Here is a 19,683-nt window from a genome sequence, read left to right on the forward strand (position 1 = left end):
TGAGATATTTTTCCAGTTACTTTTGGTCCCTTTAAGAAGAGGCAACTATATATTAAAGAGCTGTAATTCCTAAACCCTTACTCCAGTTAGGATGTGATTACCCTAAAATTAAAGATGAGCATCTACACTTTAAAACCCTATTGATTATATTTTGAATCTGTGTTGGTAAACAGCTAAAATGGCAAAAATGGTGTCATTGTTCAAATATTTCTGGACCTAACTGTATATTGCACTATTTTGTATGTCTGCACCAGTCTCTTGTTTAGCAAAATAATTGATTTATTTTGTCCATCCAGGAGACAAATAAAAAGTAAATTCAGTAAAAATTTCATTATGACCTGGCTTTTGAGCATGGATGGTGAAGCCCAACCTTCTCTCTTTCAAATGAAAGAGAAGCTTGGGCTTTGGTGAAACCCAGGTATCAACTTGGTTTATCTAGTGAGGTCCGAGTAGGAAAGGTTTGAGAAGCCCTGCTCTATACAATATTCAATATAAATGCTGTCTCATAATATGATTTTTAATTTCATATTTGAGCCTTTTGGTGATTTAGGCTTTTTAATAATCATGTTTTCGACCAGTCTTCAATTTAGACCCTTATTCAATCCCTTTTTATTTTGATCTGTAATATAACTACTGATTGTGTATATCCCCCACACTTGGAGCTTTATAGAAATCAATCCCAGGTTTATCCGGCAAAAGTCTCCCTATTACAGGATCATTTTTACCAAGATCATTTGCTGATCTTGGAATAATTTGTATTTATAGCACCAAAATACATTCCCCTCTCGGAGACAGAACTTGTCTTATTCCTGAATGTTATGATGACTTGTGTGCCCATGGTGGTTACATTTGCAGATTATTTTTGAACAGATGAATGTGATACCTTAAGGCATTTGTAAATTGCTCTTGAGTAAGCATCAGACTTAAGGACGTCTTGGCTGATTTGTTTTGATTTGTCCATGATGTCAAGTAAAGAGGCAAGTAGGCCTTGAAGGTAGAATTTAAAATACTGCCACATGTACTCCTTCAGTTTACTCAAATGATGTCACTTCGCCTAATGGAAGATTCTAAAGTTGTGACATCATTTTCTGGACTGTTCGAACTATTTAAAGGCACTACCATCTTTGTGTATGTAAAGTTCTGACTTACTGTAATTTTGATATAGTAATTTATAAATGAAATTATCTGTTTGGAAATATTTCATGGAAAGAATGCTTGTGTCATGTATGAAGCAGATTTCCAAAATAATTTCTTAAAACTCCAACTGGAATCTGTTTGTGACATGTGTGCTAGTGCCTGTCCTCTCTATTTCCGCTTCAGTTGTCGGGTGTTGCAGGGCTACTATATAGTAGATATTCTTACCACTGAGACTTGTGGTTCTGCCTAGCCCAGAAGCTCGGTGGCTATTTAATACTGTTGGGTAGGTCTGTCTCCTATTTAAATTCCTAAGAGTCAATTTCCTGTCCAAGATACAGTGAATGCCTCTAGTTAACTGCAGCTCGTTTTGCCCTTGTACAGCCTGTGTTGTTCCTGTCCTGACCTCGGCCAATTTCCTTACCATTCTTCTATCTTTCAACTTTGTACCTTGTATGCCCTCCTGGTTCTGACCAGGCAACCTGACCATTCCTGCTAGCCTGTACCACCAGCCAGCAACTACTCCGAGGATTCACGCCTCGGCCCCTTTTTACATCCATATCCATATATAAAGGGGTTAAAGTGTAAAGTGTAAAAATAATACAATTGATCTAATGCCTCTCGGCAAAAATATATATAACTGAAGATGAGGTTCTTACTTTAACTTTCTTATCAGACTGTATGAAGCCCACTGCCATGTCACGGCAAACCTCTCAGTGGGTCCTAACAGTAGCCCTGCAGTTGTTTGAAAGAGATCTCTTCATTTGGCATTACAAACACCTTCTTAGCTGCCTCAATCTAGGACCCAGCGGCTACCTCCCTCCTGCTCTAATTGACAATCAGGCCTAGGTGTTTAAATACTTCTTGGTTGCTACACAGAGGTACCAGTGATATTCACATGACCCCTTGTGAAGGCTTTGAGCAAGTGCAGTTCTTACTTCCTCTCTGGTGCTTAGAGAACGTGTGTGCCATCTCTCTGAAGTCGACTCAAGCTAAGCTACTTCCCCCATGTCTGTCTCCCGTGGCTGTCTTTAGTTGTCAGTGGGGATTGACTAGCGCTCACCCCCCCTTCCCTATCCAGGGCCAAGCGCTAGGGAAATACAGGGATAGGTTCCTGTGCGGAGATTGGTGAGGAACCAATATAGGGATGTAGGGGGAGACAGGGTGATTGCAGATCAATCTAGGAGGTCTCCACTTCCCCCTTTCCCTAGTATCTGGGCTCCCTTCCCCTCATCCCTTCATGTCGCAATTTGTCTTTCCTACACTGTGCATGACACTAACGTTTCCTGCCTTAAAGTAGCGGCGCCGCACACCAACCACCACCGCAGCAACATTGGCAGGGCGGGCAGCCTGGTATCTCACTGCACCCGTGCTGCAAGACTGAGTCCCCATGACTCCAGACTGTGCCGCCCCACAAGCATGAAGCCGCTGCAACAATGGCCGACACACTGCATCGACACCACATGAAAGGAGCATTGTAACTCACCTTCCTCAACCTCTCAAAAGAGAGCAAAAATAGGCTAGATCCTCTTTGCAGTCTCCTGCTAATTATAATCACCTGTGCCAAACAGGAGGAGTGCTGGTCCAAGAAAGGGTAAAGAATATGCAATGCAAAAAAAGAGCATGGACCGCACCTCCAAAAAATCATACAATTGATCTAATGCCTCTCGGCAAAAATATATATAACTGGACATGAGGTTCTTAGTTTAATATTCTGATCAGACTGTTTGAAGCCAACTGGCACGTCACGGCAAACCTCTTAGTTGGTCCTAACGTTTCCTGCAACATTGGAATGGTACCAATTCACCTTTCACAACAGGCTGCATAAAGACTACCTCTATCTATAAAGTCCCTATTATCCCCTCTTTCCCCAAAAGCCACTCTGGAGGTGTGAAGGTGAACAGATCAACCTGCACCATACTAAGAGCATAAAGACTGGTGCTTGACAAGTGCCCCCACTGAGCATGAAGGACAGGAACATGTACTGCTATATAGGACATGTGCTGGCCCCTTATTATAAAATAATTTTCCAGTGCTGTTTTCAATTCCGCAATGTGATAAATGATAGATAACAACACACAATAAGCTAATAGTGTCCAGCAGACAGCAGCATGGCCCAATGTTTAACCAAGCTTTTCTCTGTATTGCAAAAATTTAATGCAAACCCCCCAAAAATGTATATGTGGTAGTAGTGTCAAAAGTGGGTAATCTGTAAACTGCTATAATTACTGTTAGGCACCTGTCCTAGCTCCAGGGCCTGGCTCTACTCCCTACTCCTATGGCTGTGGCCTTTTGGTGATCACCTGTGACATGATTGCTGTAGGCGTGTTAAGACCCACTCAGACAACTGTGGTTGTCCGAGTATTAAAGGGGTTGTGCCACCATAAAGAATACTTTTAACCAAGCAGAAAAGGTGGAAATAAATGGTTTTGTAATTTACATTTATTAAAAATGATGCTCCATTCAATAAATACCAAGCTTTTATTTTCTGAAGCATGCTCCCTAGCACACCCTGGCGTTATTCCATTCTGTCCTTGTAGTGAGTGATCAGCTGGATGAGTTTGCGCAGTTCCTGTTATCATAAGAGGTTCGACTCCCCCCAACTCCCCACCCCCAGTGTGCACAACATATTCTCCCTCACAAGTCTGACAGCACAGGAAGCAGATTGCTATGGAGTGTGTCAGTGAGTCTTCCCAACCTCCCTCTGGGTGAGATCATCTGCTTCACAGAGCTGTGTGTAAGCGCTGGAAGCGTCTCTCTACAATCACGCTCACAGCTCTGTGAAGCAGATGATCTCACCCAGAGGCAGGTTGGGAAGACTCACTGACACACTCCATAGCAATCTGCTCCTTGTGCTGTCAGACGTGTGAGGGAGAATATGTTGTGCACACTGGGTGTGGGGAGTTGAGGGAAGTCGGACCTCTTATCATCACAGGAACTGCGCAAACTTGACCTGCTGATCACTCACTACCAGGACGTAATGGAATAATGCCAGGGGGCGCTAGGGAGCATACTTCAGCTTTGTGGTCAGTTACCGTGTACCTTGGAGCTTGCCTCACCAACCAGATCCCTCAGCTGGCAATCATAACTGCACACTCCTGTTTGTTTCTTCAATCTGCATTCATTTCCAGGTTCAGACCTGCTGATAAACCTTTGTCAGCTGTAAGCATAATGATCGCTCCTCTCCAGCAGTTCACACTACTAACCCTGCTGTAACAGACTGTATCTTCTCTATAAACTAGTTTGCCTGTTCATCACTAATGCCAGCGACTATCCTTTTGTTTGCTGAGTAACCCTTTATTTGCTGTAAACATAACAAACTCCGCTCTGCAGTAATTCACACTACAAACGCTGCTGCAAGTCCTGCACATCTTCAGGTCCTGTGCATTGTTACGCTCCTGGCTCCATGTCTTCTGGTGTCTCCTGCTCTGCTTGTCTGCCTGCTGTACTTGTCTGTTCCATGAGCCATTTTTCAAGTCCTTCCTGCCGTCCCAACACCCTCAGTCTTTGTTGTCCACACTGACCTGCAGCCTAGAAAATCCATCTCACCAGGTGAGCCCATAATAAGTGCTCAAATAAATCTCAAATAGAACTCTTTCAGATGGACGTATTTTTAATCCATATTTCATTCGTTTTATGAATATTGAAATGCAGTGGTAATGAAAATCAGTAATGTATTCAAATGGCCTAGTTGTACTTCTGCCCATGCATGAGGTTGCTCATCATAAGCAGGTAGCGTCATGCAGGGGAAAAGAAAGCACGCCCACCTCTCCGCATTGATCTCTGCACAGCTGAGATATGTATAATTATAGACTCCTCTTAACCTCATGGCAGTAAGTAAGGTAAGGGAGAGGGTGAGAACTGACAGTGCTGACAGATGAGATCTGGAGCTTAGCTGAATAATTTATTTACAAACACTTCCAGATCTTATCTCACAGTGCTGTCAGCTCTAAACTTCCCCCATGCTGACTGCTGTGAGATTACATCTGGAGGTGTTTGTAATGATTCATAACTAAGCTATGCTGTATCTCTACACATGAATATACAAAATAGGATAACTAAGTTCATCTTATTAATTCAGTTAATTCATGAGGAAAATCCAACAGTTTTTTTCTAACGGCTAATTCTCTTTCCCCATTGCAATAAATCAAACATCGGAAAATTCATTTCAAATATTTCAATAGATTTATTAATTACAGAATTTTATTCTACAAACAACAGATACCCCTCATAAAACATGCCCCTAAAAGAAACCCATTAAAAATAGAGACAGTTTTTGATAAATAAACCTAAGAAAAAAGATGAACAGGTGAGATTAATTACCCCTTACCATGCATATTGGAGGGAAATGTCGGAGATTTTTAATAGATACTGGCCGGTTTTAAGGGCAGATCCTATTCTTAAAAATATTATATCCTCAAAGCCCCTCATAACTCCAAAAAGATCCCAGAATCTAAACAACATGCTGGTAAGAAGTCACTATATACCACCTCCCATGGAAGGGTCAAATTTCGGTTCTTACAAGCCCAAATGGGGCTGTTATCCTTGCGGTTCCTGTGGAGCGTGCTCTCAAGTGGAGAGAGCTTTTGACTTTCATGATTCTTCTAATACACATGCCTACAAAATCCTCCACCGGGTCACCTGTCGTTCTACTGATGTAATCTACAGGGCAATATGTCCCTGTAACTCGATTTACGTGGGATTAACGTCTAGAGAGTTTCGCGTGAGAATTCTGGAACACTTACGCGATATATAAAAAACGCTGCAAAAATTACTACCACAGAACAAATAGCGAAGCTAAAAAATATCCCAAAACACTTTCGGGAATCCCACAACTGCAATTGGCGTCTTCTACGTTTTAGAGCAATTGATCAAATCCACCTCGGTGCGAGGGGCGGAGATGTTAAGAATTTGCTCTATAAAATGGAGACAAAATGGATCACTGTTCTTGATACCACAAAACCAAATGGGTTAAATGATTCAGTGAGCTTTGCCCCATTTTTGCGTTAGTCCTTGACATTGCTGAGCCTGTGTTCATGCCATTATTAATTTAATTATATGTGTTCTTTCTGGGATAGGGATATCGCTTAATAAGAAATTGCTTGTTAAATATGATAATCTGATATAATGAACTAACTGTATGTAATATTTCTCATTTGAAACAAGTGATCTCTCCTGACTTGCAAGACAATGGATCTGAATTTGGATCTACTTATGAACTCTTAATAAGAATCAAATGAAGCAATCATCGTCTGTATGCAGCATTTGAATGGATTTGAATATATATGTATCTATTGGTTTACCTCTGTCACTTCTATGTATTTGTATAGATAAGGGGCAATCTTGCCCTAATCCAAATCGGTGCCGTCTAATCCCCGTGTGGTGCGCGTGCGCGTCGTGTCACTGCTTTCCTCTCCCCCACCGCCCGGCGTCCAATCGGATGTCGAGTTCTGCGGACATGCACAGTCTGACTTCCGGGACGCCGGCCGCGGGGGGATGATGCGTAACTAACGGTGCGCACGCGCCCGCTAACACGGGGCTCCACAGGTGATTGACACACGATATAAATACCCAGGGGGACACTGCCTCAGTACCCCCCGACGAAGCAGAACGCGAAACGCGCGTTGGGGTACGAGGCAGTGTGGGTTCATCAATCATGGCACTTGGTCTGTATAATACCAATGTATATACTTAAATGCTGGGATCTATGACTTAACTTCATATAAGTTCATTTTCTGTAAACTACATCAGATTGGCTGGTATATAATGAATTATGCTTTACTATATGAACTCTGTGATAAACATTTATCTATAGATAATTACAAATTGTATATTTGATCTATATTCTATTGACTATAGATGCATGCTATATATATATGTGTCATTGTTGGTTCCCTGATATTCAAGCTGTATTTGGTGATATACTCTTATACTTGTTATTTCTGACCATGTCCATATATGAATTATAATTGACTGTACTAGACCACACTGTCTCTATTTTTAATGGGTCTCTTTTAGGGGCATGTTTTATGAGGGGTATCTGTTGTTTGTAGAATAAAATTCTGTAATTAATGTATCTCTACACAGTAGCTGCAGAGATCAGTGAGGAGAGGAAGGTGTGTTCTTTTCTCCTCTGCAAGACGCCTCTTGTTTATGATTGGGCAACCTCATGCAGAGGAGGACGTAAAACCCAGTTTATAGCATAAACTTTACAAGCTAATATCTCTGCAATGGAGAGGAGAAATAATAATAAAAAAATAATACATGTTACTCTGCAGCTACTATATCGTGATGTGGTTAGTTTAACATGTTCAAACTGGTGGAAGATCCTCTTTAAATATGACAAATTAACAAAAAAGAGGAAATCTGTTGAGAGGCAAACACTTTTTTACAGCAATGTATTCTGTATTATGTACAGCAATATAAATAAGTGTGTAACTAATAGGAAAGATTAAAACTGGAATTTCATTTGTCAGACCTCAACTAATGTCCCTTGGCATAAAATGTTCCACCTTTCTATAATGTGGTGCATTAAAGGGAAACTTAAAGACAGAAAATGAAACCTATATCTGCTATGAATAGGCTGAGATTTCTCCTAAAATTTGCACCTGTTTCTGAATTTAGCGATGGTAAATCTAACGGAAATATTCTGGCCATGCCTACACCCATATAATTTTGTACAAGGCGAGAAAAGTCGCAAAATATTGTTAATATATACTGTGCTCTATCAGTTGTGACTTTTTTAAGCCACCATAGTAGCAAATATTTATTAAGTTCTACCTTGATATTTTTATATTAGTTTCTGTCCTTTAATTCCCTAATAGCAGATGTAAGGATAACCTTTTAGCAATATTGTTTTCATCATAGAGAATAGTTGCTTTTTGCCAAAGATCTCCTAGTACATTATATCTTCTAAAGCAAGTGTTTCAAACAGTGAGGTATATTTAAAGAGGATCTACAGGTGTATCTCACTAAATTAGAATATCATCAAAAAGTTGATTTATTTCAGTTCTTCAATACAAAAAGTTAAACTCATATTATATAGTCATTACAAACAGAGTGATCTATTTCAAGTGTTTATTTCTGCTAATGTTAATGATTATGGCTTACAGTCAATGAGAACACAACAGTCATTATCTCATTAAATTAGAATACTTTATAACAACAGCTTGAAAAATGTTTTTAAAATCCGAAATTTTGGCCAACTGAAATGTATGTTCAGTAAATGTCCTCAATTAGTGATGAGTGAGCATACTCTCAAGTACTCGGTACTCGCCCAAGCATCTCAGTACTCGAGATGCTCGGAGCTCGGGCGGATGCTCGGGTCCCCTCCCTGCATGTTTGGTGCTCTTTAGAGCACCAATCAACATGCAGGGATTGCCTGCCACTCATTGTAATGCCGCAGTCATGGTGGTTGTGACATTACAGTGATTGGCTGGCCGCACAGCGTCATCAGGTCTATATCAGACCTGGCGCCGCTGTGCTCGTCACAGTCACTGCGGAATCAGGCAGAGTAGGGAGAGGTGCTGCTGCGTCAGGGAGAGATTTGCTTGTGTATTAAGTAGTGTAGGGTGAAAAACCGTACATTACACTTATCCATCTTAACAAACAGTCCTTTCCAGGACTAACTAATCCATCTGCAGAGATATCAGGCAGACAGGGTATATAGGCAGGCAGTGTATATAGCAGACTGCAGTGCATATAGCACAAGAGGCTCCATTCCAATTCTGCCTTCTGATGCTGCTAGATATTTCTATACAAAGGCCCAGGTCTCAGGGGCCAGGAATACTTTTTTTTGGATCTTAATCCTCATTATTTGCTTAAAAAGCAATCCAGAGAACACCGTTTTTCTGTGCCATTTGCTTGTTGGCACTGCAGAATACAGCCAGGTCCTTTCCATATTACAGTGCTAGAAATCCAGCTATTTAAAACTGTGTTTTCTCCGTCACACGGATCACATATACATTTTCAGAAAATACTGACATTTTTGGCCTCCATTCCAATTTGTTTTCACTGTGTCAGCAAACTTTTTGACACCGGTTTGCTGTTCAAACTAGTAACCTACAGGCCAGGTATTCAAAACTCTGTTTTCTCCATCACACGGATCACATATACGTTGTCAGAAAATACTGCTATTTCTGGCCTCCATTAAAAATTTGTTTCAGTGTGTCAGTGAAGCAATTCACACCAGTTTGCTGTTCAAACAAGTTACCTACAGGCCAGGTATTTAAAACTCTGTTTTCTCCATCACACGGATCACATATAAGTTCGTTCCAAACTCAGTCATTTGTAGTGAGCGTGGAACATACTGTCCTCCATTTAAAATGGGCAAGGCACGTGGCAAGGGACGGGGAACTGGACGTGATGGTGATGGTGCATGCAGAGGCCGAGGACAAGGCCGTGGGCAAGCTGAAATTGTGCCACAACAAACACCCACATCTTCTCGCCCGACCTTCCTGTCCCAATTCCTAGGGGACCGCAGCACACCACTATTGAACCCAGAGCAGTGTCAAAAGGTTGTTGGTTGGATAGCGGATAATGCTTCCAGTCACTTAGCCACCACCACCACCACCACCCTGTCTTCCACACGGTCAAGTCTCAGTAGCCGTGAGCCTGGACCGCATATTCCTCACCCTGATCCTCCTTCCTCCCACCATTCCGAGTGCCCGGAGACAAATGATCCCACACATGGACACTCTGAAGAGCTGTTCACTTTTCCATTTATAGATTCGGGCCTCTCACCCGGTCCACTTGAAGCGGGGCAAGAGGAGATCACATGTAGCGATGCCCAAATATTTGAGCAGCCACGGTCACACGAAGGCGACGGTGGGAAAGTGTCACAAGAGGTGGACGATGATGAGACACAATTGCCAGAAAGTTAGGAAGAGGACCAGGGTGCGGAAGTGGAAGACGAGGTGGTGGATGATATAGTAACTGACCCAACCTGGCAGGAGGACATGCAGAGCGAGGACAGCAGCACACAGGGGGAGAGAGGCAGAGCATCTCAACAGGCAGGAAGAAGCAGTGTGGTGGCCACAGACAGAAGGCAGGCAACCGTTCCCCGTAACACCAACATGAAGGAAGTTGCCAGTACAACTGTTAGGTCTTCCTGAGTCTGGTTGTTTTTTAAAGACTCTGCCAATAACCCCAAAAAGGCCATTTTCACCATCTGCCAGGCCAGCATCTGCAGGGGTGGCAAAACGACCAGCCTGACCACCACCAGCATGACCAGGCACATGGCAGCAAAACACCCGACTTTGTGGGCCGAACACCAGGGTCCAGGAACAGTGTCTGCTGGTGGCACCATTGCTTCTTACGCTGTTGTACATGCAAGCCAATCCCCTGTCCATGGTGCATGCGAAGATGCCTCCTGCCCCGCACCTGTCGCTGCACACTCTCAAGTAGCAGCATCAGGAAGCATGTCCATGTCCTTGTCCCAGTGCAGCGTTCAGTTGTCCATACCCCAGTCCTTGGAACGCAAGCGCAAATATGCAGCCAACGCCCCACAGGCCACACTACTAAATTCTCACATTTCACGACTGCTTGCGCTCGAAATGTTGTCTTTTAGGCTTGTGGAGACGGAAGCATTCCACAACCTGATGGCGGTGGCCATTCCTCGGTACTTGGTCCCCAGCCGCCACTATTTCTCCCGGTGTGCCATCCCCGCATTACACAAGCACGTGTCCCAAAACATTAGCTGTGCCCTCAACAATGCAGTTACCGGGAAAGTCCACCTAACCACGGACACGTGGACAAGTGCTTGTGAGTACATCTCGCTGACGGCACACTGGGTTAACATAGTGGAAGCCGGGACCCAGTCGGATGCCAAGGATTGCGGGCCCTAGGTCAATCAGGGTTGTCCCCATGGTCTATAGCTCCTGCACCTCATCCTCCTCAGCCTCCTCCTCCTCTTCAGCCTCCATCTCCGAAATGACCACATCAGTCACAAGCTGGAAGCACTGCAGCACTGCATCGGCCAAGCGGCAACAGGTTGTGCTGAAGCCAATATGCTTAGGTGACAAACCGCACAATGCTGAAGAGTTGTGGACAGCTCTGAAAGAGCAGGCAGATCTGTGGCTCACACCGCTGAACCTACAGCCAAGCATGGTCGTGTGTGACAATGGACAGAACCTGGTGGCAGCTCTGAGGCGAGGCGAGCTCACACATGTACCATGCCTGGCCCATGTGCTTAACCTCGTGGTTCAGTGGTTTCTCAAATCCTACCCGCAGCTGCCGGATCTGCTTGTTAAAGTATGCCGCCTGTGTGCCCATTTTAGAAAGTCACCTACAGCTTCCGCCGCCCTTGCCGTGTTTCAGCAGCGTTTGCAGCTTCCGGCTCACAGACAGGTGTGTGATGTCCCCACGCGTTGGAACTCTACACTGCAGATGTTGGGAAGGATTTGTGAGCAGAAGAGGGCAGTTGTTGAGTACCAGCATCAACAAGGCCGTCCTTTCAGTTCAGACTCCACACATAAGACCTCAGGAGTGGACATGGATGTCAGACATATGTACCATCCTCCAAAACTTTGAGGACTCCACCAAGATGGTGAGCGGCGATGACGCCATAATTAGCATCACCATCCCGCTTCACTGTCTTCTGAAACGCTCTCTGCTCACAATCAAAGAGGATGTATTGCAGGTGGAGCACGATGAGATGGAGCAAGGAACCATACAGGGTGATTACACACAGCCCAGCCTCATCTCATCCCAACGTGGATTGGTGACAATGAGGAAGAGGAGGAGGAGGAGGAAGGACAGGAGCTAGTTTTATGCACTATAGACGGTACTACCTGCGCAGCTGTCATACCATCTGTTCAGCGTTGATGGCCAGAGGACAGAGAGGAGGAGGAGGAGAGCATAGTCAGTCCTCTTGGTGAGAACACGGAAGTCTTGCCTGTTAGTAGTCTGGCATGCGTGGCTGAGTGTTTCGGGTCCAGGTGGTGGAACCTCTGTGCTTCGGTGCAAGGAGGGACCAGAGGGGCGTGACTAAGTGCCTACTCGGCCTGACTCAGGTCACACGGCGGCTTAGTCGACTCCGTGAACCAGGGAGGGATCGGACTGGTGAACCACTGCCACTCTGGGACTGACCTTGTGTGAGAGCAGATGAGCACGACAGGCAGGCTGGCGGGTGGTCCAGGTAGATAAGCAGGCTGGTACGACTGATAACCAGACAGGCGCTCCGGGTAGGCAAGCAGGCTGGCACGACAGGTTACTTGGCAGGTGCTCCGGGTTGGCAGGCTGGCGGGCACGGCAGGTAACTGGCTGGTGCTCCGGGTTGGCAGGCTGGCGGGCACGGCAGGTAACTGGCAGGTGCTCCGGGTAGACAGGCTGACAGGCACGGCAGGTAACTGGCAGGTAACAGGCAGGTGCTCCAGGTAGACAGGCTGGCGGGCACGGCAGGTAACTGGCAGACTGGCGGGCACAACTATTAGACAGACTTGCCGACTGGACTGTAGACAAGCTGGCAGCTGGACTGTTAGACAGACCGGTGGTCAGGACTGACAGGCAGCGGGACCTGAGGGCTGAAACAAGTGTTAGAACACGGAACAACAACCGTGCACAGGCACCTCCATTTTGGAGGAGGTCCGTTATATAGGAGAAGTCCTCTGGCCATTAGCCGGGGACTTTTTAGGACGGCGCGCGCGGCCCCTTTATGAAGGAGGGAGCACGTGCGTGCCCTAAGCACAGTGCTCGGGAAGCTGCGAGCTGTGCGCACCACAGCAGCAGGGGAGCAGGAAGACGCCGGACCAGGACCGCGGCGGTGAGGGGAACGGCGTCTCTGCCCGGCAGGAGGCAGAGACACCAATGCTACAGTTCCCCCCCTTTAAGCCCCCTCTTTTTAAGGCCCGTGAGGGGTAAGATGAGGGGCATGAATGTTCTCTCTGGGTTCCCAAGACCTCTCCTCTGGGCCAAACCCCTTCCAATTCACAAGAAAGAAAGTCTTTCCTCTTACCTTCTTGGTGGCCAAAATGTTTTCTACCTCAAAGACGTCCTCAGCGAGGTGGTACCTGGATCGTCCGAGAAGGAATTAAGAACAACTGGTTTGAGGAGGGATACATGAAAGGAGTTGGGAATCTGTAAGGTGACTTGGAGTTTCAGCTTGTAAGCCATGGGATTGATTTGGTTCAGAACCTCGAACGGACCGATGAACCACGGACCCAACTTATAAGAAGGTATCTTGAGACGGACATATTTGGAGGAAAGCCAGAACTTGTCTCCTGGACAGAATTGAGGCAAATCCAGATGTCTCTTATCAGCATGTCTCTTCATCCACTCGTGGGACTGAAGAAGTGCAGATCTAGTGTCTTCCCAAATAGCCGAAAATTCGCTGACAAGAGACTCCGCGGCAGGATTGTCCACTGAAGAGGAGACGGGAAATGGAATCCGGGTGTCGACCGTAGACCACAAAAAACGGGTATTTAGAAGACTCGCTCTCATGGTTGTTATAGGAGAACTCGGCCCAGGGCAGGAGCTCAACCCAATCGTTATGGTGAGCGTTGACAAAGTGGCGAAGAAAGCTGGTAAGGATCTGGTTGATACGTTCCACTTGACCATTGGACTGAGGATGATAAGCAGAAGAGAAATCCAAAGAGACAACCAGCAGCTTGCACGTCGCTCTCCAGAAGCGCAAAGTGAACTGAACCCCACGATCAGACACAATGTGGAGGGGTAGGCCGTGAAGACGGAAGATGTGAGGGTTGAAGACCTTAGCCAGCACAGATGCAGACGGAAGACCAGGCAGAGGGATGAAGTGGGCCATTTTAGAAAAGCGGTCAGTGGCCACCCAAATGACAGTACACCGGCAGAAACAGGGAGATCCGTAATGAAGTCAATTGCAATTTGTTGCCACGCAGTGGAAGGCACGGGAAGAGGAAGGAGATGGCCGGTTGGAAGGTGCCTGGGAACCTTGTTATGGGCACCATAGGAACAAGCCGCGACAAAGTCCGCAACATCCTTGCGCAAGGAAGGCCACCAGTAATGTCGGGCGATGAGCAGAAAGGTCTTCCTCTGGCCAGCATGAACGGTTAGTTTGGATGAATGGCCCCAGAGTAGAACCTTCTTTCAATCCGGCGCCGCTACAAAGGTCTTACCGGGTGGAAGATGAGGCAGGTCAAACGGAGCAACAGTCATTACTTTGGAGGGGTCAATGATATGTAGAGGCTCCTCCTCTTGGTCGGAAGACAGGAATGAGTGGGATAGAGCGTCAGCTTTAATGTTCTTGTCCGCCGGGAGGTAATGCAGAGTGAAGCAGAATCGGGCAAAGAATAGAGACCACCTGACCAGACGCGGATTTAGTCTTTGGGCGTTCTGCAAATAAGCAAGGTTTTTGTGGTCAGTGCAGATGACCACCGGGCGCAGAGCCCCCTCCAGCAAGTAGCACCATTCCTCCAGCACTAATTTGATGGCCAGCAGCTCACGATCTCCTATGGAGTAGTTGCACTCGGATGAGGAGAAGAGCTTGGAGAAGAAGCCACAGGTTACCATTCTCCCGGCGAGGATTTCTGGGTGAGTACCGCTCCGGCTCCGGAGGAGGATGCATCAACCTCCAGGAAGAACTGCTTGTTGCAATCCAGATGGTGCAGCACAGTAGTGGAAGAGAAGGCTTGTTTAAGGGAGAAGAAGGCCTTCTCCGCTTCGGAAGTCCATTCCTTGAGATTTGCTCATTTACGGGTGAGCGCGGAGATGGGAGCAGTCCGGGAGGAGAAATGAGGGATGAAGAGGCGGTAATAGTTTGCGAAGCACAGGAATTGCTGAATCGCCTTCAACCCCTCCGGTCGGGGCCACTTTAAGACGGCAGACACCTTCTCGGGATCCATCCGCAGACCAGTCTCGGAGATAATATAGCGCAGGAACGGTAGGGAGGTCTGCTCAAAGAGGCATTTCTGGAATTTAGCGTATAGGCGATTCTTCCATAGCCTTAGCAGAACCTGACGAACATCGCTCCGGTGTGAGGGCAGATCCAGAGAGAAAACCAAGATATCGTCCAGGTACACCACCACGCAAGAATACAGCAGATCACGGAAGATGTCGTTAGCCAGCTCCTGGAAGACGGATTGAGCATTACTGAGACCAAAGGGCATCACGCAGTATTCATAGTGACCGTCCCGGGTGTTGAATGCCGTCTTCCACTCGTCTCCCTGGCAGATCAGGACCAAATTGTACGCCCCACGAAGATTGAGCTTGGTGAAGATCTTCGCGCCTTTAAGGCGGTTAAACAGCTCCGAGATGAGAGGCAGGAGGTACTTATTTTTGATGGTAATCTGGTTTAGGCCCCTGTAATCAATACAGGGATGTAGAGAGCTGTCTTTCTTCTTGACAAAGAAGAATCCTGCTCCAGCCGGAGAGGTGGATTTCTGGATAAATCCCCTAGCAAGATTTTCTTCTATGTACTCAGACATGGCCGGATCTCAGCCAGCGACAAGGGGTAGATTCGACCGCGGGGAGGAGAAGCACCGGGTACCAGGTCGATGGGGCAATCATATGGCCTATGAGATGGTAGTGTCTCCGCTTCCTTTTTGTCAAAGACGACCGCATAGGGCAAGTAGGGTGCCGGCAGACCAGGTAGATTAGCTGGAGTAGACGGGGGTCGAGCAGGACAAACCAGAACCAGACAGGACTCATGGCATTCCTGACCCCAATGGAGCACTTCACCAGATCTCCAATTCAGGACGGGCACATGTCTTTGTAACCAGGGTAGACCAAGCAAGAGGGGGTGAGAGAGACCGGACAGCACATGAACGGAGATCTTCTCCAAGTGCAGCATTCCCACCTGAAGGGTTACAGGCTCTGTGATGAGCAAGATGGTCTCCGGAAGAAGCCTCCCATCCACGAAGGCAACCGCCAATGGTTCAGCCAGACGTACGGTGGGAATCTGGTACCGCTCCACAACAGCCTGTTGAATGAGATTCCCAGCGGCTCCGGAATCCAGATGGGCAGTCTCGAAGAAGCGAGTCTCACCACTGGAAATAGAAACAGACAGAGTCAAGGACGGAGAGGATATACTCTTGCCTAGGACGACCTCTCCAAGCGGTCCTAGACACTGGAGTTTCCCGGCCTCACCGGCAGGAACGGGTCAGATGCTTTATACTGCCACAGTAGAAGCAACTCCCCTTGGCTCGCCGCATCTTCAGGCAAGACTTGACCATCTTGGTTTGGTCAATTTGCATGGGCTCAGGCGAACACGCCTGGGGAATTGCTGGTTGCGAGGCTGGCCTTTGGAATGTTGGAGCGAGACGTGGAAATCTTCTCTCCCGGGTAATCTCCTTAGCACGTTCCAGAAAACGGATGTCAATCTGGGTAGCTAATGACACCAGGTCGTCCAGGGTGGAAGGGATGTCACGACGGGCTAGCTCATCCTTGATCCGTCCAGAAAGACCCTTCCAAAAGGTGGACACCAGAGCCTCGTTCTTCCAGGCAAGTTCAGATGCGAGGGTTCGGAAACGTATGGCATACTTTGCCCACAGTGAGACTCCCTTGGCGGAGAGAGAGAAGTGAGGAGGCAGTAGAAGATTTTCGTCCGGGCTCATCAAAGACCTTCTCGAAGGCAGCGAGGAAAGCAAGAAGATCGGACACCATGGGATCCCCACTTTCCCACAGAGGGTTTAACCATGTCAATGCCTCCTCAGTGAGATGAGACATGATGAATGCCACCTTGGCCCGGTCGGAGGTGAACTGGTGTGCTAGGAGTTCAATGTGCAGCATGCACTGATTTATGAAGCCCCGACATAAGATGGGGTCACCACCAAAACGTGGAGGCGTAGAGAGCCAGGGTCCAAAGCCGGGTGCCACAGCGCCACTGGGTTGAGGTGCCGCCAGAGTGGGTGCCGCTCGGCTAGAGACGGACACAGACGGGGTGGACAGCGTGTCCAGGTGGGAGTTGATAGTCCGCAGATAGGACAGGATAGTTTCCTGTTGGGATCTCTGACGTGAGACCTCCTGGTACAGGTCAGAGCGAAGGAGCCTGGGGGCCACCGGGTTTCATGGCCTGTGCAAACTGTTACGGGTCCGGGTGGTGGAACCTCTGTGCTTCGGTGCAAGGAGGGACTAGAGGGGCGTGACTAAGTGCCTACTCGGCCTGACCCAGGTCACATGGCGGTTTAGTCGACTCCGTGAACCAGGGAGGGACCGGGCAGGTGAACCAGGTGCCACTCCGGGACTAACCTTGTGTGAGAGCAGGCGACTCCCATGGGTCAGATGACAGGAGCTGACCGGTACAGCGGATGAGCACTGCATGCAGGCTGGCGGGTGGTCCAGGTAGATAATCAGGCAGGTTAGGCTGATAGCCAGACAGGCGCTCCGGGTAGGCAAGCAGGCGGGCACGACAGGTTACTTGGCATGTGCTCCGGGTAGGCAAGCTGGCGGGCATGACAGGTTACTTGGCAGGTGCTCCAGGTTGGCATTCTGGAGGGCACAGCAGGTAACTGGCAGGTGCTCCGGGTAGACAGGCTGGCAGGCACGGCAGGTAACTGGCAGATAACTGGCAGGTGCTCCAGGTAGACAGGCTGGCGGGCACGGCAGGTAACTGGCAGACTGGCGGGCAGAGCTATTAGACAGACTGGCGAGCTGGACTGTAGACAGGATGGCGGCTGGACTGACAGACAGCGGGACCTGAGGGCTAAAGCAAGTGTTAGAACATGGAACAACAACCTTGCACAGGCACCTCTATTTTGGAGGAGGTGCCTTATATAGGAGAAGTACTCTGGCCATTGGCCGAGGACTTTCTAGGACGATGCGCGCGCGCCCTAAGCACAGTGCCCAGGAAGCTACGCGCCACAGCAGCAGGGGAGCAGGAAGACACCGGACGAGGACCGCGGCGGTGAGGGGAACGGCGTCTCTGCCTGGCAGGAGGCAGAGACGCCGATGCTACACTGAGTTTATGTTACGCTGCCTTTCCCATGACCCTCGTGTTCTCAAAATTTTGGGTGACAGTTATTACTTGTTGGTGACATTTCTAGACCCACGCTACAAGGACAACTTTATATCTCTTATTCATGAGGAGGACAGGTGTACAAAAATGGGGCTGTACCAGAAGGCCCTTGTTGCGGAACTATTAAAAAAATTCCCATCTGAAAATGCTGCCAGCAGAGGGCACACTTCGTTGGACAACCAAGGAGTACAGGCGAGAGAGACACAACTTCAATCCAGCAGAGGCAGGGGAACACTGTCAAAGTTCTGGGAGAGTTTTTTCAGATCCTCCCATCGCACAGGCCCTGAGGCGCGGGGTACTCTCACAAGGAGTGCAAAGTTTGGGAAGATGCTGAGGGAGTACCTTGCTGACCGTACCAACGTCCTCTGTGATTCCTCTGTGCCTTATAATTATTGGGTATCCAAGCTGGATACGTGGAATGAACTGGCTCTCTATGCCTTGGAGGTCCTGGCCTGCCCTGCTGCCAGCGTTTTATCAGAGCGGGTTTTTAGTGCCACTGGTGGAATTATAACTGATAAGCGCATCCGCCTGTCAACTGAAAATGCTGACAAGCTGACTCTTATAAAAATGAACAAGGTCTGGATTGGGCCAGACTTCTCAACACCACAGAATGATAGCAGCGTAACATAAACTCAAATCCAGTGTCTTTTCTTGGGAGGTGTATTCCCATGCACCTTTTCACACCCAGACATGGGTATACGCTTCCTGATTTTGGCTACTTGCTCTTGTCCTTCTCCTTTTCCTCATCCTCCACCACCATATCACCAGGGTGACCGTGGTCCATGATGCAACACCTACATAATTTTTTTAAAGGGTGTATATGATGCCGTTAAAAAAAAAATGTATACAGTATGTTCATGTATACCCCCCAGGGGTAAATGTTTGTCAGCCCATACACTTAGTGCATGGGCATTACAAGTATAGGAGGCCCGCTCCTTTCTAATGGGAACATTTTTTTATGAAGCCCTCGTCCACGTCTCTTCCAAGGGGCATTGGAGTACCTCCAAATTTTTGGCAAGCACTATGGGAGACCCACTTCCTAATAATGGGAACATTGTTTTCAGGAGGCACTCTGACCTCCATGTCTTTTCCAAGGGGCATTGAAGTGCTTCCAAATTTTTGGCAACCCTTGCATTCATTGCATAGGTCAACACTATGGTAGACCCACTTCCTAATAACGGGAACATTGTTTTGAGGAGGCCCTCTGACCTCCTTGTCTCTTCCAAGGGGCATTGAAGTGCCTTCAAATTTTTGGTAACCCTTGCATTCACTGCATAGGCAAACACAATGGGAGGCCTACTTCCTAATAATGGAAACATTGTTTTCAGGAGGCCCTCCTCTAAGTCTCTTCAAATGGTATTGGGGTGCGTCCAAATTTTGGCACTCACTGCATACGCAATAACAGTATAGGAGACCCACTCTTTAGTAATGGGAACAATAAAACATAGCCGGCTGATGGCTCTCTAAGAATAGTGAGGGCCGACTGCTGGTCCTTTAAGAATAGTAAAGGCCGCCTGATAGCCCTATATGAGTAGGCTTTGTGACTTTCAGAGACCCTCCTTCATAAATGAAAGACGATGTGTCTGATGATATCTCACACACCACATGGCCAGGTAAGGTTG

This window comes from Phyllobates terribilis, unplaced genomic scaffold (assembly GCF_046119375.1).
Source record: "Phyllobates terribilis strain yellow unplaced genomic scaffold, ASM4611937v1 Scaffold_1__5_contigs__length_1240528914, whole genome shotgun sequence".
NCBI classification, from domain to species: domain Eukaryota; kingdom Metazoa; phylum Chordata; class Amphibia; order Anura; family Dendrobatidae; genus Phyllobates; species Phyllobates terribilis.